General features: G+C 40.4%; 1 long non-coding RNA gene across 1 annotated transcript; it reads left to right on the forward strand.

The window, feature by feature from the left end:
• Positions 4,098–19,218, forward strand: LOC106506328. The gene is made up of 3 exons (XR_001301566.2): positions 4,098–4,193; positions 4,760–4,819; positions 18,757–19,218. It is a non-coding gene; the product is annotated as an uncharacterized LOC106506328 (long non-coding RNA).

The raw sequence follows: 22,248 nt of genomic DNA on the forward strand, positions 1-22,248 counted from the left end.
AAGTCTGCTTAAGACAAGGTTGCCCATCTATAAAGCTTGCTACTTGGAGATTTTCTCTTCTTGATGACCGAGTTCAGGCAATTTCTCTACTATGGTAATTGATTCTCCCTGAATAAATAGTCTTGCTCAATACCAGTCATGCCTGTTGTCCCATGACTTCTCAATGAATGAAGTCATAGTATCGTTATGCTGGTTTTTAACTTCAGTTCTTTCTGTTTTTCAGTCTTAGCCTTTGCATGCAGATTAAACAGTTCAGCAAGCCATGGGGTTCCCCTCTGTTTTCTCTCCCCCTCCAAGTCATTCCCATTTTCACTTCCTCAGAGTTTCCCAAAACTTGAATATAGTTTGAATGTTAGCCCAAAGAATTTCTCCTTCCACGGACTCAGTTCTATTGAACATGCCGCTTTCTTCTGGAATAAGAAAATGCAACCATCTCCATTAAGATAATGACCTCAAAGCTCCATTACCAATGAGGGTGTCATGAAAGGGAGGCAAGCGTGGAAAGGAAATAAAGACCATAACGTAGTCCCCTGCTTTTGGCGACATAACCTAATTTTCATTAGGCCCCATGTAGCTGCCTAATTTCCATTAGGCACCTGCTGATTTCTTTTAGCCCCATGCACACAAGACAATCTTATTTTCCCTTCAGTTCTATTGGGTACTTAGATCTAATTGAAAACTTAATTATAAGTGCTAGGAGTCATCTGCTGAGCATTTCTCATTTGTGAATTATTTTATTATCTGTTCTTTATGGTATGCATTTGTTTTCTTGATTGGAATAATTTTCATTTGAAATAGCATCTGACATTTGCAAGGGTTCTAAAGCACATTCACATATGCTATCTCATTAATTCTCACAACAGCCCTGTGACGTAGGCAGGACTGTTGTTATTCCTATTCTACAGATGAGGAAATAATGGTGCAGAGAAAGGTTGTAGGAGGATAATATAAAAAATGCACTGGGGAAAAAGCCTATTGGAGCGGGAGGCTGAAGAGTCAGCACTGCTTGCCTTTCTGGCATTGTGATTACTATGTGCCTCTAAGGCAAGGCATTTAACCTCCCCAGGCTTCAGTTTCTTTGTCTGAAAAGTGACGGACTTAGTTTTAATGCTCTAGACACTTTCTTCTGGTTCCAAGTCCAGATGACAGGTACAGTCAGCCTGTCCTCTGTATCCACAGCTTCTGCATCTGCAGATTCAACCAACCATGATGGAAAATATTGGGGGGAAAAATCCCAGAGATTTTCCAAAAGAAAACTTGACTTTGTCATGTGCTGGCAACTATTTACATAGTACTTACACCTACTGATGTAGCATTTACATTGTGTTGGGTATTAAAATCCATCTAGCAATGATTTAAAGTATACTGGAGTATGTGCATAGGTTATATGCAAATACTACATCATTTTATATAAGGGACTTAGGATCTTTGGATTTTGGTATCCATGGGAATCCTGGAACCAATCCCTTGAGGATATTTAGGGGTGACTGTATTCATACTTACCTCCCCTATTCAACCTTTGACAGGTGAGGAATATGAACACACACACACAAAGATTCCTTTGGGCCCAAAAGTTGAGGTCAAGCTGTCCCAAAGTTAGGGGTATTGTGAGAACAAGAGAACTGAGAATGTAGGAGGGGATGATTAGTTCTTAAAAAGATGTAATATTGATTCTAGGTGGAGTGAGTGGCAAGTCCTGACTGGGACAGTGTTTGGTTCAGTTCAATGCAAACTTGGAGGAATTAGAGGCTGGAAGAAGTCGGAAAGTATCTCCTTTTAGAGGAGAAGCAAAGTGGATATCAATTACAAATTTTCATCCTCTGATGGTTAGTAGAAACAGAGTAACCATTAAAAAAATTTAAAGACTTTTTTTAGAGCAGTTTCAGGTTTACAGCAAAATTGAGTGGAAGAGACAGAGATTTCTTATACACCCCAGCCTCCCACATTCATAACCTCTCCCATTATCAACATAACCATTTGAATTTGAAAAAAGAAAAAAAAACCCTCAAAGTGTAACTACTTTTATAAATGCAAGACTGTGTTTCCTTTTGGAAACACAATGGATTAATTAATCCTTGCATAAGAATCTTACTGTAACAATTTGGGAAAGGAGAGCCTTTCTCTTCCTCTCATTGTGTTAGGTACAAAGTTATGGCACTAATACTCAGTTAAAAAAAAAGGGTGTGACCACAAAAGTACCTGTTTTGCAAAACATAGTCCTGAAGGATTTCAATTCTAGTGCTTTAATGACATGATATGTGTGTGATTATATTTTTAATAGCTTAGATGCTTTTTCTGATTATATAATGCAACTCATTGCTATCTGCTAGAGCCACTATCTTCTTTTCATTACTGATGATCACTGACAGAAGCATGGAAGCATCATTGGGATATTTGATGCTGAAGTGAGGTAAGTTCAGTGTGAGAGGGTGACTTCTGTCACCTGAGTGCCCAGCAATAGGAACCCTCCACAAAATTGTGGGTGAATAAAGCATCTTCCTCCTAAGACTAGAATAACAATGACAGTAATCATCAACTATTGAATGATGCTACAAGGTGAGCAAAAGAAGAAACAATGTCTCTGTTTGAGATTAAGCCACCAGGGCTTCATGTAATACCTTCCGTGATGGTATTTAGTGAACATCATCTCTATTTCTGAGATCACAAAGCAGTGGAGTGTCCCTGGTTTTTGAAGAGTGATTATTTCTGCACCTGGGTCGGTAGAGATTTCTACTTCTGCCAAAAAAACTTGAAAAGCAAAGAGCTCCTGTGAAAGTTGCTGAGGACACTCTATGCACGTTGATCACTTTTAGAGCCTGGAAATAGAACCTCATGTAAAATTACTAGATGGGACTTTTCCGTGATCTCAGGTTGAGATGCCAAAGCAGAGCATAATTGGAGACAAAAACCTCCACATTCTATGAAGAGGAGTTACACCAACAGCAGGGCTTGCTAAGAGGTATCCCAAACTGTTTCTAAGATCTGTGGTCCCTCATCCAATTCCAACAAGAGAATTCTTGGGAGAATTGTTTTTAATAAAAACTTTGAGAGATAATTCACATATCAAATTCACCCTTTCAAAGTATACAGTTCAGTGGTTTTTAGTGTATTCACAGTTATGTAACCATCCCAGCAATCTAATTTTGGAACTTTTTTTTTTTTATCACCACCAAAAGAAACCTGTACCGTTATCAGTCACACCCCATCTCTTCTGGCTCCTGGTAATCGCTAATCTGCTTCCTGTCACAATGAATTGCCTATTCTGGATATTTCATTTAAATGGCTTCATATAATATGTGGTTTTGGTGTCTGGCTTCTTTTGCTGAGCATGTTTGTAAGCTTCATTCATGATGTAGCATGTGTCAGAACGTCACTCCTTGTTATGGCAGAATACCTTTGCCTTGTACCACATTTTGTTTATCCATTCATCTATTGATGGACATCTGGGTTGTTTCCACTTTGGGGCTTTTAAGAATAAGGCTGATATCAACATTCACATACACATTTTTGTGTGGGGTCTTGGGAGAATTTGGCCTCTGTTCCTGGAGTTTGTGAGTGCAGAGTATGGAGTCTGCTCCTTGCTTAAGACAGGGGGCTCAGCTGGGGCTGTCCCCATAACAAAGAGAAGAGAGGAAGCAGCAGTGGAAGTAAGCTACAATTCCATAGTCAGCGAGGTAGGATTGGGTCTTATAAGGACTAGAGTAGACACTATAGGAGCTGTAATTATCTTAAAAGGACACTTCTAAGAACACAGTCCTTGTGGAATTACTGCCTGAGCTAAAGGAGAATCATGCATGGTCAGCAGGAGACTATAGTGTCCATTCATGGGAACAGGAAAGTGTCAGAGATTCCCAGTAGGGTTTTCTGAAGAACACATGAAAGTTCTCCACTTACTTGAGGGATTCATGTGGCATTTGAATATCTGTCTCACAGAGAATACCAATGTACAAATAAAATGGCACCAGCTAAATAATGAAAATCTTCTTACTTCTTTACTTGTCCTTTCTCCTTCATACTTCAACTGGGAAGGAACAACAAACAAGATTGGGGCATGTTTGGAATAAGGACTGTGCCCCACTTCTCTTTTGCAGGTTACTGAGACTTATGAAGTCCTTCCCTAGAGTATTGGGGAGGAAGATTTGAGGAAGAGAAAAGAGTGAAGTTTGGATAGAGAAGATTGTACAACTACAGAGGTGATAAATTCATTTGAGTAATAAAAAAATAAAAAAAGAGAAGATTGAGCCTGTAAAATGCCTTGAAATAAGACTGTTATAAAAGTAAAAAGCCACTGGAGAAGTTATATAGTTTGCTCAAGATCATGTCCATGATCAGAGAGAGATCTGCCATAGCAGATTTGATGTACAAGAATGGGAGGAAAATAAAGTAAAACTGCTTCCTGATTGTACTCTATAGAGTCCAGCCTGATTAGCAAACACGTTTTTGTCAGAGGACAGTTATCTCTGAAAGTAGTGGCTTAGGACTTCTTTGGATTCCAGAACTGTGCTAGAAGTGCATTGCTGTCCTGATGGTCCTCTCTAGTGGGGCTATCAATCAAAGGGCCTTGCCTCACCTATCTCAAAGGTAGGTGCATGGACATGCTGACAGTTGCAATTATCTGTTTCCAGGTGACTGTGATAGTCCAGAGGTGACTCAAATGGGACCAAGCAGAGTCCTTGTCTAGAGAAGGGTAGGATTATTGGAAGTCTCTCTTCTTCTGAGATCATGTACTGTAAACACCATGTGGATCTCTTGCTTCCAGGATCAACTTTCCTTCCATGTGGAGAGAGCTTGCTGGAGAATGAAGCTGATCCAGAGAGAGGTGAGTTGAAAGAAACTATCTGACTAATGATTACATTGTTTGAAGAAAAAAATTTTTAAAAATTCTTGGACAGTAGAACATACATCTTGGCATACATCACTATTGGTCTGTAAAGGATGCCTCTCATTTAAAAAGTCACTGTTCTCCTTCATCCCCCATTCCTCCTCCTGTTCTCCTTCCGTTAAAAGTATATACTTAGATGTGTTTCTATATATTTCAAAGGTACACACATATCAAAGAATATGCATTGGTATGGTTTTGTGTATTTGTGTTTTTAATATAAATAAATGGTATTATATTATAGACTTCACCAATTCCCCCACCCCCTTTTGGTTTGTTTTCAACTTGGCACTGTGTTTTTATTTTTATTTTTAAATTCTAACTGCCTTACTGTCTGAAACTCATTGATCTGACTTGGTTAGGGATCCTAGGTTGACAAAAGCTGCCCACTTCCATGAACAATGCTGAAATTGTTATCTTCATACATGTATGGGGATATACCTAGGAATGGAATTGCCGAAACTAATTTCTGGATGTTTCAGTTACCACATAAACCACATATGTTATCTTTTTTTGATTTAACCCAGTTGGCAGTAGGTTTGTGTGACTTGCAGCCAAAGTCTTCCTACCTAGTCCTTGCCTGTTGGAGATGAGGAGCCTCTTGTCTCACCTCTTTGGCCTCATCTAAGTCCCTTGGAGAGACCATGGATAAAGCGGCAGTTTTAATGTCCTATGAGCATTCTCCATTCCTGCTTTCAGACTCAGGAATAGGCCTCTTCTTTGGAAAAAGTCTCATCAATTCTGTTTCACATGATGGATGATGTGAATCTGTAGGTGTTGTTTTATTGGAAAAGTATTCTAATTAAAAAAAAGCCCCATGTTAAATGCTCAGAACATAGAAAAATATTTTCAAACTTTGGAACTGCAATTATATTTGTTAACTCTCTAGAAACGGAAATGTCTATTAAGGCTAAAAATACTCTGCTAGATCAATCATCTTAATAATAAAATCTTTTTAAAACAATATTTTCTCACCACAGGAATGCTAGTTATGAGACCTTGGTTAGGGAGATTTCCTTCTGCGGTACATAGATCTTTCTCCAAGTGTTTTTGTTTACCGAACGAACATTTTGGGACTTCTCAGAAGTCTTCTGGTTACACCCTGCTACAGAAACCCCATCCAAAACATTGAGCTCAGTTGAAGGATCTAGAGAATAATGAAACAGCATTCTCTTCCTTGACCATGAGCTGATGCAAATGAGATGAAATTCAACAGAGATAAATTCACTGGACATAAATGTAAAGGTATTCATTGATGTTAACCTTAACATTAAATGAATTCAGCAAAAGGTAGACCTGGATCGACAGCAGTTCATGTGAAAAAGACAGAGAGGTGTTAGGTGACCTTAACTTAAGGTTTGGTGACAGTCTCAAGAGGCTGTTAGAAGCACTAATACAATCTAGGCAGCAGTCGTTGAAGTGTTGTCTTGTGCTCAATCTGGGAGACAGGGGAGGAAGCACTTCTTTCTTCTTTGCTGGTTTTACCATCTCTGGGGTATGATTCTGAGCACCACACTTAAAAGACACAATGATAAATAAACTTCTAGATGAGATCATTGAGTATGGAAAAGAAATCTAGAAACTATTAGAGCAGCAAATACCAAGGGAATACCAGCTGTCTTCAAATATTTGGAAAGCTCACATGTGAATAACAGTAACACCTTTCATGGTATTTAGCACCTCACAATTTTCATAGCTCTTTCATGTGCATTATTCAACTTGATTCTTACATTGGCCTGTGAGGTAGACCAGGCAGATACTGCTCTCATTTTGTAAAGGAGGAAACTGAGATTCGAAGAGGTAAACTTGACTTGCTCGAAGTAGAAAAGCAGTTGAGTGGAGGTTCTGGGACTAGAAAGCAGGTCTCTTGACTGGAGTTTATGCCCTTTCAATGACCTTAGTAGTTGAAAACTTAAGGCTTCTATAGTCTATGCCCTTGTGGAAGGCAAACGTAGGACCAATGGGAGTCAGTGAACTAGAAGGTAGTAAATGAAACATAAAGAAGATTTTTTAAGAAACCAGTTAAGTGTTTTTCAACAGTGGAAGGGGTGCCCCCTCTCCCCAGAGTTGTGGTGAACTCTGTCATGCATCTTATTCCAGTGGAGATTTGATAAAAGTCCTACAGGAATATTGCGGAAAAGAGTCCAATGTGGACAAAGACATTGGACAATCTTCTCTTTTTCCATAAGTGTTATTTTGTTTGTATTGGGCTGAGCAGCAAACAAACATAAAAATATTCTGGCAACCTGCTATGTTTTCATCTGTCAGTTTGCTAACTAGAGCTGAGTGAGGTTTGAAAATAAAATTCCATTTGAAAAATATTATTCAGGCTGGCCCAGATTAATGACTCACTGATATATTTATGTCACTCTTATTTCTGTTTACCCACCGATCATGAGCACATTGGTACTGACGCCTCTTACACTTCAGCCATTTCCCTTAACACCAGTTATACACGGAGATGAAAGCATAAGAGAAGAATCATGAGAAATCAGGCTCCAGGAACTGAATTGCTGGGCTGAGGCCTAAGGCCACGTCACTTCAGAGGCTCATGAAATCCGTTGTTTATGCAGCCTCAAGTCTCTTTAGTTCTACTGTGTGTCTGCAGCTCATGACAGCAGCGAGGTTAGTAACTATGGAGACTGGTGACTTATTTACCATTGAGAAGGTTTAGCACTGACAGAACCAGAGCAGGCATCCTCATGCAAGCAGAGTGTCTGCTCTTCCTGTCTTAAGGGGATCTGCCCAGAAAAGATGGATTCATGCAACTGAGGAACCTGAGGCAATGCTTTAAATGAGGAGACAAGAGCAAAAGGCAAAAAGAAGGGACTGATGCTCCCTCTCACCTCCGAGTCTCTGCGTGGCCCCTTTTCTCCTTCTGGAATTTCCTGCCCTGTCAGGAATGGTGACCTTCTCCTAGCTTATCCCCCACCTCAAAGCCCACCTGTGACACAAAGGCTTCTGAATCAAACTAACCGACATCGAGTTCACACTTTTCTGACTGTGTCAGTGGTTTCTGTACTATGTCTGTTTGCCGTGGGTTACATCAAGCTGAACCTTTTTATTATTGTCCCCAGTGTTGTCCCTCATGTCGCGTGCATTTTGTGATCTTCTCAAGGAATTGCGGAGGGGCCGACATCCAGCCCATGCTCCTTTCTCCATGCCAAAGGGGTGCCTTTTCAGATTCTCTCATCAAATGTGCTTGTGGTGGTCCTGATTGTCCCCTAAGCATCACCCTTGAGCTCACCACATCTCCCAGTGAGCAGTTTACCCTTTGAGGGCAGGGGCCTGTCAGATCTACTTCTGCACTCGCCATAGGGCCTAGCCTTAGATAAATGCTCTTTTGCTGCAGGAAGGGGAATGCTTTCCAGGGCCTGAGAGTGGGCTCTTGTCTAATACCAGGAAATGAATTGTCCAAGGAAACACACCCATTGTACTGGGAAGGGGTGCCTGGGTGGAGAGCAGGAGGGTAAGGGAACCCAGGAGAACACTCTGCCACATGGCTCACAGTCTCAGGTTTTATGGGAATGGGGTCAACTTCTGGGTTGTCTCTGACCAGTCGTCTTGCTCAGCTCATACTTGGTCTGGCTGGGGGTCTCAGCCAAGATGGCTTCCTGCACCAAGGATCCTGGGAGGTTGGCTGTCTCCTCCCCACTACGGGCCCCTCCCAAATCCTCCTGGTTAGTCTTCAGGGTGGGACCAAGTTCCTTATGGGGCCTCCTGCTGTGAGACAACTCATACAGGCGGCTAGTATGGTGCCTGGCCAAGGTGGGTGGTTTTGGTCAAGGGTTCATTCCCTAACGCTTTCACTTGACTTAAACAGAGACAAGGAACTAGAAGAAGCCTTAATGCAGGACGTGAAGCACAGAGAAGATGGTTGACAAGACAGAGAGAAGGAAAGAAAGTGGCAGCAAGAATTTGCAAGTGTGGAGGCCATTTCTTGATCATGCTGTTTTCCTTGTGCTTTGAGGGCAAACCGATTTTCCAGGCATTTCTGGCTCCTAATTTCTAGTTCTGTCCAAGGGCTGATTAATGTACAAACAAGGGCTCCCACAGGTTGAGGTGCTAGGCGTGCCGGACTCTGGGCTCTCTTGGCCATGTCTGGGTCTTGCTGGTTGCCAGAGCAGGGCTGGGGTCTGAGTAATGAGATCAAGGTGCAGCCCAGATTTGAAGCTACAAAAGGGCTCCAGTGGAGAGCTGCGGGAGATAACCTGATGTATTTCCCTGGCCCCTGTGGGACAACCCCAAGAAAATCCTTCCCATCCTTAACAACATTGCTCTTCACTTTTCAGAAAGCGGCTGCCCTTTGTCATCACTCAGGCACATCTGTGTCCTCTGCCAGCCAGGTTTTCTCCCTGTCAGGCCTGGCCAATCTCTTCACATTTAATTTCACTCTTTTCAGAATCAGTGTAAATTGTGCGCATGACTTCAGAAGAATTCACAGACTGCTTCACTGCTTCTTCTTCCAAACTTCTCTTACCTCAAACTCCAAACCCCAAATACCATCAACTCATCACTCTTGAGGAAACAAGAAAACCCTGAGGAGAGGCTGCGGCCAAATACTACTTGGAAAAAGAAAAAAAGGAAAAAAACACTCATCAAAAATATGGAGATTTAGGAGTTGCTTTTTTTTTTTTTTTTTGCAGTTTTGTAAGAAAACTGGAATCACTTACTATATGCAAGTTTCATCAGCTGGGACGGGTTTCCGACGATCAGAGGAAGTAGAAAGGGCTGTCATTGTTCTGAGGAATAAAGGAACCCCCTCTCTGATTTAAGCACAGACCGCATTAGCTAATGTCTTTCGCATCTGAGAGAAGTAACAGAAATAAAAACCATGGTATAATGCAGCATGAAAAGACTGGATTTTTACTGAACGTTAAAAAAAGAAAAGCAAAACATGAAACTTCTGTATCCTGAAATAGACCTTTTTGTTTAAATCTTCCCTGATCTTCATACACAATAAAAATGAAGAGCCTTGAAGTAGATGTGGCAGAAACCATTTAATGTGTACTCATTAGAAACAACCCAATTTTTGCTTTGTGATATAGGATGGCAAAGGGGTTCTTTCAGCTTCATAGCTTTCCTCTTTGTAGATCTGAATAAATGAAATCTCTGGGACTTTGGACAAATCACTCAACGTCTCCACTCTTCAGTTGCATCATCTGTGAAATGAGAACTAAGGTGCTATCATATGGGGCTACTGTGAGGATTAAATGGGAAAGTCCATGTAAAACAGGGGGTTAGAGCCATGCTTGGGATACAAGGCTTAATAAACATTTGCTGTCACTAGGGTTTAGGCACAGTGGTTAAGCACATAGGCTCCAGTGTCTACACGTCTGCCTTTATTTCTTATTGGTTATACAGCCTTTGGCAAGGCTCTCAAATTTTCTGCTCCTGTTTTCTCAACTGAAAAATGGGGAAAAGACTATTAAGGTAGTTGGTCCAGGTAGGGTGATTGTCAAGGTTAAATAAAGTAAGCCCTTGGAACACTGCCAAGCACCATATAAACTATTGATGGTTTTCATGACTTTGTAAAGAGAATGTTGTTGACTAGATGCTTCTCCTACCTGTTCCCCACTCCCTACCCCCAATCTTGGAATTCTCAGAGTACATAGCTGATCCTTTATTTTTAAATTTGAGCTATAGAAAAGTCTCAGTTCCCAAAACCTGTGGCGCACCATCCCCTTTCTCTTGGGGACTTGAGCAGGAACACATCAGTGGCGAGAATGTGGTAGAACCAGAAACCCTAGCTGTGGGAAACCCTGAGGGCTCCTGCTTGCCCTTCTTCCAGGCTCAGCCTGGATTCTCTGGGATGGGCCCAAGGATCTGGTGGTGGGAAGGGGGGGTGCTCTGTTGAAATTCCAGTGCCTCAGCAGAGCCCAGGTTCTCAGGAAAGACTCAGAGGCTCAGAGAGGATTTCAGATTTTAGAGCAGAGCAAGGCTCCCAGTTCCATCTGCTAACCACCTTGACCTTAGGTGGATGTCAAATCCTTGGAGATCCAAGGCTTGGGAAGGTCACTCAAGGCTGGATGAATTGAAGATTTCCAGCCTGGAGTTTCATGCAGGCCTAGAGAGACTTTAGCCATTTCCTGGAAGTGGTAGCAGGGTGATAGTGTCTAGATTTTCTAAGCTAAATTGCATCATCACCAGACAGCTTCTCTCTGCTATTTCTTCCACACAGAAATCCAGTCTTAAAAACCTTTCGTTCTTTCTGTTAACGGTCTATAGGAAAGCCAGCACTAGCCAGGAGGGAGAATCCAGTGCAAGAAAAAAAGTCATTTCCAGGCAGTACTGTAAATGTGCAAGAAGGAAAATGATCCTTCATGAGAGTCTTTCATATATCAGTCAGTGTGCTTTATATGTATCTCTTTGAAGCATCTTAAGAGCCCTAGAGAGTAGGTACCATAATTATCCCTATTTTATGAATGGGGACTTTGAGTTTCAGAGAGGTTACAAAGGGTTACACTGATGATATTGGGATTGAGTCTGGAATCAAACCCCTTTCTGTTTGATTTCAAAGCCTGTGCAACTGGCTGAAAGTTTCCAGTCTTCTCTCTTTGATTCTCTTCCTTTTCAGGTATATTCTATTCCTTATTCTACCTTTTTCAAAACCTCCACTGCAAAAGGAATTTACCATCAACATTTAAGTCTGAGTGAATTTAAATCAACATGTCACAATTCCAAGGAGATAGTCTCTCTCTCTCTCTTTTTTTTTTTTTTTTTTTTTTTTTTTTTGTCTTTTTGCCATTTCTTGGGCTGCTCCTGTGGCATATGGAGGTTCCCAGGCTAGGGGTCGAATCGGAGCTGTAGCCACCAGCCACAGCCACAGCAACACGGGATCTGAGCTGCGTCTGCAAACTACATCACAGCTCACGGCAACACCAGATCCTTAACCCACTGAGCAAGGCCAGGGATTGAACCTGCAACCTCGTGGTTCCTAGTTGGATTCGTTAACCACTGAGCCATGACAGGAGCTCTGAGATAGTCTCATTTAAAGAGCCTTCATTGATTCTAAAATAGAAGACGTTATATCACCAAAGACATTAGGGCATTATCCAGTATTTTGGGAGCACTACTCCTAAAGTAATATAATTCTCACTCTAAGGTTGGCCTTTGTCATAATAATTGCAACAACAATTATAATAACAAGACTGCAACAACCATCAGAATGGCCTGTGCCAGGGTACAGTGTTCTTGCTGTGCCCTTTATGTAACTCATTTCATTCAATCCTCACTACAACATTTGCAGGTAGGTATAATTATAATTATAATATCAATTTATAAATGAAGAAACTGAGGACCAGGGAGGTTAAGTAACCCGCAACCTTGTGGTTCCTAGTCTGATTTGTTAACCACTGAGCCACGACGGGAACTCCTGGAGAAACCTAACCTTTGAGAGGACCTTTTTGCAACAGGTCAGAGGTCTTAACGTTTTTTCTTTCTGTGGCTTTTCCTGCCCTTCTTGCACAGATGGCCAGACACCTGAGATTAGGGGAAGCAGACACCTGAACTGAATGTCCATCTCACAGAAATAGCAATGGGATGATTCTCTTTCTCGCATCCCAGTGTGAGGATTGCCAAATTCTGTGATGACCAAAGCGCTAGCTTAGCCAGATTCTACACTGATAAGTCTATACCTTGTCTCAGTGGGGTGATGTTCCCAGGGTGCTTTTCTATCTACCTGGCTTTTTCATTCCAAGAGACTTTTCTGGGGAGATATTAGCATAGGGTCGCCTTTTGCACATTCTCAACTAAATGACTCCAAAATGGGGTTGACACAGTTCAGGGATTTTTTTATAGGATGAATCTTCCCTGTTTTAGGTCAAGCCCCCAAGATCAATGTAAAATGATTATTCATGCTCTCCTGGAAGTAGTCAAAGTTTGTAAAACATAAGGGAAGACCTAAAGACAATGCTGTGTACTTCACTGCCAGTTATGATGTGCCCTGGGGGTTCTGTTGAAAGGCACAAGAGAAAGTCCATATGTAATGTACATTTGCCACACTACTTGTACATCTGACATTTGATTCTGTATATTCAGTTCTGCTGTAGATGATAGAAAGTAAATGAAAAGGATAAAGCTCACAAGAAATATTCAGAATACGTAGAAATTAGGCTAGCATCTTATGAGATATTGATGAAACTCCTAGGATGTTATACATAAATTGTGAGTAGAAATAGCTTGTGAGGTAGCAGAATTCATAAGGGTTAAATATAGATATTAAGTTAGCAATCTGTAAACATGTTAAAGAAGGATGGAATAAATGAAATATAGGTAGGAAGAGACAAGCCTGTTGCTTATAAATAGAAAGGGATGAAGAGGTCAGGCCATTATCATGCTACCTCTGAGATGCAGATATGTCATCCCTAAATTGGCCACCTGTTGGTGATACCCATTCTGGTCCTGCATGTCCTCTGCCCAAGAAATGAACATAAAACCCAGAGCTCCTCAGCAGCTATTGGGAAGCTATAGCCATGGCCAGGCGAACCTGCTCCTGTGTCTCTCTGAGATAACAAGTGAGTGTCATCAGCCCAGGGTTACCTTCTGTCTGTGGGTCCCCTTGCTACCTCTTCATCTTTGGTCATCATAATCCCACCATTGATGGGGAATGTTGATGTATCAGAGAGAGAGAAAGAGAGAGAGAGAGAGAGAGAGAGAGAGAGAGAGATGAGTGTGGTCCTTCCATTCACTTGCATCTTTTTCTAAGTATATTCACTTACCCCATTTCTTTCCCTTAGCTTCTCCTGGTGTCATTTTAATTGGTTTACTAAACCATGCATTTTGAACAGATTCAATTTTGAGGCTTTGAGACTTTCAGTTCTTGTGGCCTCAGGCATGATTTGTCTGGGACTGTTCTCAGAGGCTTCCTTTGTATCAAGGTGAATTCCCATAAAACGTCTATGTTAGATTGTTTCTGTTTGGATCTTTTCACTTGTATTATCTGTTTCCTTGGATAAGACTCCAACAGTGGATACTTTTACTCCATCAGAGGACCTAGGAAGGAGCTATGCCAGCAGGGTTTGGGATGGAGGCAAAACTAATTTTGGAGGGCTCCAATGTGTGTTGAAAAAGATAGCAATAATAAATACATAAATAAATGTGTCATGTCATATCCTGAATATGGTCTCAGGCACTCTGCCAGGTAGTCTTTTTTTTTTTATGAATCAGATTTTTTTTCCCATTAGGAAAATTATTGACGTTCTGAATTAACCAGAGCAGCCCAAGCATGATAGTGTGGCTCTGTGTCATTCATTCAGGACACGGTTAGGAGGAAGGAAGAGCAATGGTTTGTAAAAATGTGTCCATAAATAATGAATGATTTTAATAACCTGAGTGACTTCGATATTCACATTGACCTTCTCAATATATTATTTATGCCTTTTGTATTTTTTTCTAATATAATGTATTTTTTCCCTCTGGCCACAGTCTTCTGTTGTCCATTTACTGTGTTTTAAACCACAAACTTCTTGCCGCTATCAGTCACATGGCTCTAAAGTGAAATATAGATTATAAAAGGAAACACTTCCCACACATTTATGCAATGGCTTCCAGCTGGTCTTAAAAGTGTCTTCGATTCCCTCTGGATGTAAGTGTTTATCTGCTAATGCTTAGCATTTGGGAGTTTCCTTGCTCAGTTTCAAAAGTGGGAACATAGAGATAAAGTCAGTGTTTAAGAGATTAGTATTTAAGAAACATAAAGTTGGATGAAATAAATATTGCCCATGTAGAAGAAGAAAGTTTTGATCATTACGTAGTGAAATTATTCCTTCCCCCAAAGAATAAATGACAACAAAATTCTCACTGTGACAGAGTACAGGGCTTGACCACTTTTGATCAAGAGGAATGAAATCGTGTATGAGAAAGGTTAGGCCTAATTGAAGCAATAGACCAATCACTGCAGAGGACCTCAGGTCACTGGATGGAATTTCTGTGGGAAATTGTTTGGCTAAGAGAAAAGGACCTATCACGTAGGCTAGGCCACGCCGGATGCCCATATGTGCTGTGTTAGTGGCTCCAAAGGTTTTTGTGGTGCTACTCTGGCCTTGGATATGGCTTCTTGGGGCCTGGCTAAGAGGAAAGGAGATAGGGAGTCATCACTTCCAGGCCACTGTAAAAAACAGGGAGATCTCTGTTGATCTCCCTGAATTTATAGGGTTAGGTAGATGTTAATTTTCCTTCCTCTAATACAACTTTTTCTTCCTGCTGAAGTCTTTTTCAGTCACAGGGTTCATTTAAGGTGCTCCAACTTTGGATTTCAACAAGACAAATGGTGCCATCTACTCATGACATGGTGAGGAGATAACCCTCAAAATGATAAAGCCCTGTGGTATAAAGTGATAAAGTCCAGAGACACTCTCCAAGCTATAACTTTGCTCCTAAAATGCCTCTGACTTGAATGCATCCTCTTCAATCCAAGGCCCATTTTCCCTTCATTTTAGCTTTCTCTGGCTAAAATAGGTGGAGTGAGGCTCCCCTGTTTTCTATTAATGGGCAAAGCAGCAAGATTTATGTCAGGAAATCTTGCCAAAAATAATGGAGTGTCCTTCCATAGCAATAATCTTCCAACTGAAATCAGGGTAGCACTTCCTAAACAGGATTCCCCAGAACACTAGTTGCTTGAAGTGCTGATTTTTTATTTTATTTCTTAACCATTGTGAATGGTTTAAAAAAAAAGGTGTGAAGAATCCTGGGTTGAACACATTTCAAGGAATTGTTTTTCCTGCGAGGCATTAAAAATATTTCATGTGCTAATAGGAATTGCATGTCTTGGAATTAACGGTTCACAGAACACAGTTTGCAAATATCGAACAAGGGAGAAGACCTGGGGAGAAGTGGCCTAGGCTACGTTGCATGATTGTGGGCATTATTGACTTCTTTATTGCCAATGGTTAATCAATGCCATTGGATGCCCCCAGTTGTGACTAGGGTATAGATATGAAGAAGGGAGGAAAGAAAGCAGGATAAAACAGCTGTAACGAGGTGGCAGAGTGATGCTAATTGACTTAGATTTCTGACCCCTATGTGTGTATAACTGGGGGCCCTTTTGGTTAAGAACCCTTCCCGCCTTCTTGCCATGCAGTGAAACTGACATGTGTCTCCTGGGGAAGATGGTGTGGAATGGTACAGCCGTCTGTATTTTTATCAGATTCAGGTTCCTTCTTCAAGCTGGTTGCTCTTTTTCCAGTTATTATACTATAAAAATGTATATGTGATAGAATCACCATATTTTATTTTGGTCATATTTTACTTGGCTACTAAGTTAACTTGAGGATAGCACATACAGTCATGGGTATTTGAATGTAAAATCCATAACAGAAACTCACTGAGAAGCTTTCTGTTTGGGTTCTATCATTGCTACCCATGTGGCATCCCTTTTAATGTGACCTCAGGCAGACAGATCTGCATCTGTTTCCTGATTTACATACACATTTCATCTATTGCATTATTTCTCAGACTAAACTCTATCCTGCTACCAGTCACTACAGCTTTCTCAAATGCGAGTCAAGTGTGAGTTAGGAGGGGGTGTTTTGTACTCTGAACTGCAGGAAGAACATACCAATCTTTTAAGTATTATTATTTTTTTCAATTTTGTTACTTCTTTTTTTCTTCCAGTTTTATTGAGATATAATTGACATACAACATTATATAAGTTAAGGTGTATGGCATAACGATTTGGTTTATATACATCATGAAATGATTACCACTGTAAGTTTAGTGAACAAAGTCATTTCATATAGATACAAAATTAAATAGAAAAAATTGTTTTCCTGGTGATGGGAACTCATAGGATTTACTCTCTTAACAACTTTCATGTATAACATACAGCAGTATTAATTGTATTTATCATGTTGTACATTACATCCCTAGAATTTAATCTTATAGCTGGTAGTTTGTACCTTTTGATTGCCTTCCTCTAATTCCCCCTCCTTCAACTCCCACTATACAAAGATATTATATAATTATTAACTATTTCCTCACATTGTACATTCATATCTGTGACTCACTTATTTTGCAACTGGAAGTTGGCACCTCTTAATCTCTCTCATTTATTTCTCTCTTCACCCTTCCCCTCCCCCTTGGCAAACACCTGTTATTCTCCATATCTATGACTCTGTATCTGTTTTGTTATGTTTAGTGAAAAGCTGAAAGCATTTCCTCTCAGATCAGGAATAAGATAAGAACGCCCACTCTCATCACTTTTATTCAACATAGTATTGGAGACCTAGCCATAGCAATCAGACAAGAAAAACAAATAAAAGGAATCAAATTGGAAAGGAAGATAGTTATATTTACATAGCATTGAGCATGTGCCAGGCCCTGTCTTAGCTATATTAACATGTATTAATTTACTTTAGACCTCACACCAACTCTTTGAAGAGGTCCTATTATTATTCCTGTTTTATAGATGAAGACTGTTAATTAACTTACTCAGCTAGTAAATGGCGCAGCTGAAAGTTGAATGCATGCCATCGGCTGCACTCCATGTATCTAACCATTGCATGGAAGCATCTCTTGCACTAAACAAAACACTAACTATTGAGATTGTCCTCAGAGGTTTTCTTCCATGAAGAAGATTGGAAACATTCTTAGAACTAACCTGATTTCCAGGGATGACAAACCTGAATGTGCAAAAGAGAATGGGAGAGTTGGGTGGGTACTTGAAGGTATCTGGCTTTGTTTCTCTTCCCTTTTATGGGGAAATGGAGCCCACAGCTTGAAACAAAATAGATGCTTAGCCATGTGTCATCCACACATATAATGACACAAATGCCTGCTCTCTGCATTTATGTTTTCTATCTCATTATTATCCCTAACTGCCATAGCAAGAGTATAAGCTGTATATTATCGCCTTTGTATTGTAAATGAGGAAGCTAAAATCTAGAGTAATTAAGGGTATCCTTTTGTCTAAGGCCATACAGCGTGTCAATCACAAATGCAGGTTTCAGAACACATTAGTCCCCTCTTTCATTCACCTAGTATTTGCCACTTACATCCCATGACCTGTCACAAGAGTAATGTTAAGTATCAGCTTATGCCTGTCCCCTTAAAATAGTCTACTGAAAAGGCAAAGCTAGTTTTTCTTATTTAGATTCATCAAATTCAGTCTTACTAATAAAATATTTCTTTGTGTCTCCAAAATGATTGTTCAGATCTTTTTCATTAAAATTAAATAAGAATAATTTCTCCATAATTCAGAACACTATTGGCTTTGTTAGAAAATCCCTATAATTGCATTTCTCTGACATGGTATCTTTTTAAATTAATTATTCCATTCTGTTATAGCCTTTTTTTTTTTTTTTTTGCACACAAGCCCCACAACTGTTCGGAACCTGGGAAAACCTTTCTTCCTCACGCCTCCTAAGGATGAGGATGTCTTGCTTCCAGCATCATAACAAAATATGCCCTGACCTGGAGTCAGAGGACCTGAGTCCAAGTGCTACCTTGCCCCCTCACTAGAGTAGGAAAGTGTTTTAACTTCTTTTGATTTAAATTTTCTCCCATGGAAAATGAAGAGATATGACAGGTCGAGGAAGTGTTAGGTGTGCCCAGGGAAGCCACCATTCATCTCCCCAGGAATTCTTCCTTGCTGACTCTCAGTGGAAATCCCCCAGCAGGTGCTATGGATCCATTGGTGGTGGCATCCAAGTTGTGAAAGTCGGCTGCTGCCTTTGATAATATGAACACTTAGCTCCCACACAGACTTACTCTTAACATTTGTGGCCTTGGAAAAGAGTACAAATGGAAACCGCATACTATTTGTCAAAATATCTAAAATTTATAAATCAAGCTAACAAACTGTTAAATGATATATATTTTACTTTCTTATCTTGAAAAAATATAGCTTTACTATAACCTGGCATTCTTCTACTCCTCAGGGTTCCATGTTGGAATGTGACAGCAAGAAGAGAAATGGTCATTGGCTGTGGCTTACCACTTTTCTTCTAATATCTGTAGTCATGTTATGAAGAACCTTGTGTGCAAGTATGTGCTCACCCCAAACTGCATATCCAAACTCTGCCCACAATACTGTAAACAGCTTCCCCTTGCTATCCCTTAGGTCTAGGTGTTAGCACCTCTGTGGTGCAGTCAACCTTGAAGGTTTGGGCAAGAGGACTGTAGAAGCTTTGGAAGTCTATCTGGGGAAGGTGTCCTAGGGTCCTTGTCTTGGGCTGGTTATGAAATTCAACAAGATACATCCTATAGGCCTTGCAGACTCATTACCCTGTGAGAAGGGGATGAAAGGGGGATAAAGTGGGCTGTCTAAAGTGTAAGATTCATCTGGCCAGATTGCTTCTGTAGACATCATCAAGGGTGACTTCATCCTTTTCACTACTGGTGAAAAGTCTTTATAATCCTCACTTCCAACCACACCATAAATAAATGACTATCTAAATGTCGATTACTTTTATGACCATCTAAATGTTGATTACTCCCAAATTTATATTTCCATAGAAATCAAGGGAGTAGAGATTTTCACAAAGTGGCCAACAGCTCCAAAAGGGCATTTGTTCTGATATCAAATGTATCAGAGAAGTCTAGTGAGCTAAGGGCTGGAAAGTGTCCAGTGGGTCTGGAAATATGTCATTGGTGGCATGAGATAGTACAGATTCCTTTGAAGAAAATTGAAAAGTGATGAGAGGTGAGGAAGTGGAGGTGAGGAGTATAAGGACTATTCCAAGAAGCTTAGCTGAGAGGGGAAAGCAAGAGAAAGAGCAGCATCTAGAATGGAATTAACAGCCAAATAATGGTCAAATTTTTAAGTGGAAGGCGTTAGAGAATGTTTATGGCTTGAGAGAAAGAGCTCCTGTAGAGGGAAAGGTGGGAGGTTTACAAGAGAAGGAATGTGATGATGAAAGTAGAGGATTGGGGTTAAGAGTGCAGGTGGAGGGATTGACCTTGAACCAGAGGTGGGATGAATCATTTTTCCAAAATCAGAGATAGTGGCAAATATGGGCAAGTTTGTAATTGTATGTGGAGGCAAATTGTGATTTAAAAAAATTTTTTTTTTCACTGAGGTGGTAAAGCTCTATGCTGAGAATGAGGGGAGAAAAGTGTAGCTTGGGGATTTAAGGAGTGTAGAAACTTTGGAGTAACTGCTTAGGAGAGAGAATGCAGGAGGTTGCTGATTAAGACAGTTAAAAAATTGTCCAGTGGTACAATGGCAAAGTTGAGTTTGTTTAACGTAAATGCTGAGTGGCAAAAGTGTATGAGGTCATGTGATTTTTTTTTTCTTCCCCAGAAAATGTTAACAGTCCAGGTCGTGAATAGAGGAGATAGTCTATGTAAATGACCTGGGGTAGGAATCGATGTGCTCATGTGCAAAATAGAAGAAACAGGTATGCAAGAGAGTGAGGGGGCAGTTAAGAGAATAGAGTAGGTGATCCACCATGGGCTATAGGTCTGGAGATTGGATATGGAAAGAAGTAATGCCAGCAAGGGGTTGACTCACTCTGATAAGTTGAAGTCAAGGAAGAGTGTATGGAACTGGAGGGCAAGTATGAGAAAACTAGATAATAAGAAGAATCCTGGAGATAGGTGCTGAAGATTTTGGAGACGAAGCAGCTGTAGGTGATGATAAGGTCCTGGTTGAGATCATTGGAGTAAGTGACTTGGCTGGAATGGAAACCCTGATTAGTCACGGAGATGATGGAAATTTGATGCCAAGGTTGACTAGATGACACATCGTGAGAAATTGAAAATAATTCAGTAATAGTAGGGAACTTTATCACCCCATTTAAATCAGTGGACAGGTCATCCAGACAGAAAATCAATAAGGCAGCAGTGGTCTTAAATGACACAATAGACCTGTTGGACTTAAGAGATATCTACAGGACATTCTATTAAAAATGCCAGAATTCACACTCTTTTCAGGTGCACATGGAACATTCTCTGGGATAGATTACATGCTAGGCCACAAAACAATTCTCGACAAATTTAGAAGGATAGAAATTATATCAAGCTCCCCTCCGCCTGCCCCTGCCCACCACAATAGTATGAAACTAGAAATCAATTGCAGTAAGAAAAATTGGAATAGCATGAACATGTGAAGACTAAACAACATGCTACTAGACTTTATACATTGTAATTAAAGAATAATATAGGACTTGAAGAAAAGGAAAAAACCTGACAATACTATATAAAATCTGCATCTTATTTAGGACATAAACCTTCTGGGCATGCTATTCACTCTTCTTTTCATTTCTTTTCACTTCTTTTCACTTACAGAAGATGTAGAACACCGTGGGGAGATAAGGATGTAAGGATGGAAAGGAGAGGGATGAATTGAGAGAATTACACTTTGTCTTCTGCCTGAGGCTGGCAGAGATGTATGTAGGTTCCAAAGGGTATGGTGTGCTTGGTGATACTGATCAGGACTTGGTCAGGCAGTGGAAGCCAGGCTGCCAGTTTCCATACATGTTCAGCAGCTTGGGAACTGGGGATGTTGAGATGAACAGGCTTGGAAGACTCAGGTTTATGCAGCTGACTCGAATTGGGACTGTGGTTGTGGGGGGTGGGAAATTGGTAGAGGAAAGAGGGAAGGGAATTCATGTTTATTAGGGCTCATTATGTACCTCACATACTTTCATTTAATTCTCATGATAATCTTGCAAAGGAATCACAATTATCCTCATTTTATAAATGATATGTCAACTTGTTTGTAACATGATTTGAATTTCTATAGGAATGCAGATTTTTCTTTCCAAATTCCAAAACTAGACAATGCATACATAGAAAGTCAAATAAGACAGAGAAATAAAAATGTAAGTCAATAAGCAATGTACTCTTCATAGCCACCTTCAGCTCCTAGACAATATTTTCTCATACCTTTCCTGTCTCCTCTATTTAATTTTGGCTCAGAGCCTATCGGTTTTATCATTTGACAGGATTCAAAGTACTATTTCTAACCTTCACCAGTAAAAATATTCAAATTGCATGCTTTAAAAAGCAATTCATTTCAGATCATCTCTCTCAGGGGAGACAGTTCTGATGAGCTGGAAATGCTGCATTGAGAATTAAAACCACGGATTCTGGTTCTGATCTTTGCTACTGACAAACTATGGGAACTTGGGAAAGATATTCAACTCCTTGAGTGTCCTACCTCTAAACAAGGATAATGATACCTGCACTGCTCACCTTACAGGATTGATGTGTAAGGTAACTGAGATGGTGTATATAAAAGGGCTATACAATGAATGCTATGCAGATGGCAAGGACTGGTGTTTTTAAGGCAGGGTAACTCAGAACAGCTTACTTTATGTTATACCTCAGACAGCATGGATTGAAACAGGAACACAGACTTTTGTCTGAAAAAGGCTGTGGCCAAATGTATGTCAGAAGGATGCAGCATTCTTCTGAATTTAGAAAGG

Source organism: Sus scrofa, chromosome 15 (assembly GCF_000003025.6).
Source record: "Sus scrofa isolate TJ Tabasco breed Duroc chromosome 15, Sscrofa11.1, whole genome shotgun sequence".
NCBI classification, from domain to species: Eukaryota; Metazoa; Chordata; class Mammalia; order Artiodactyla; family Suidae; genus Sus; species Sus scrofa.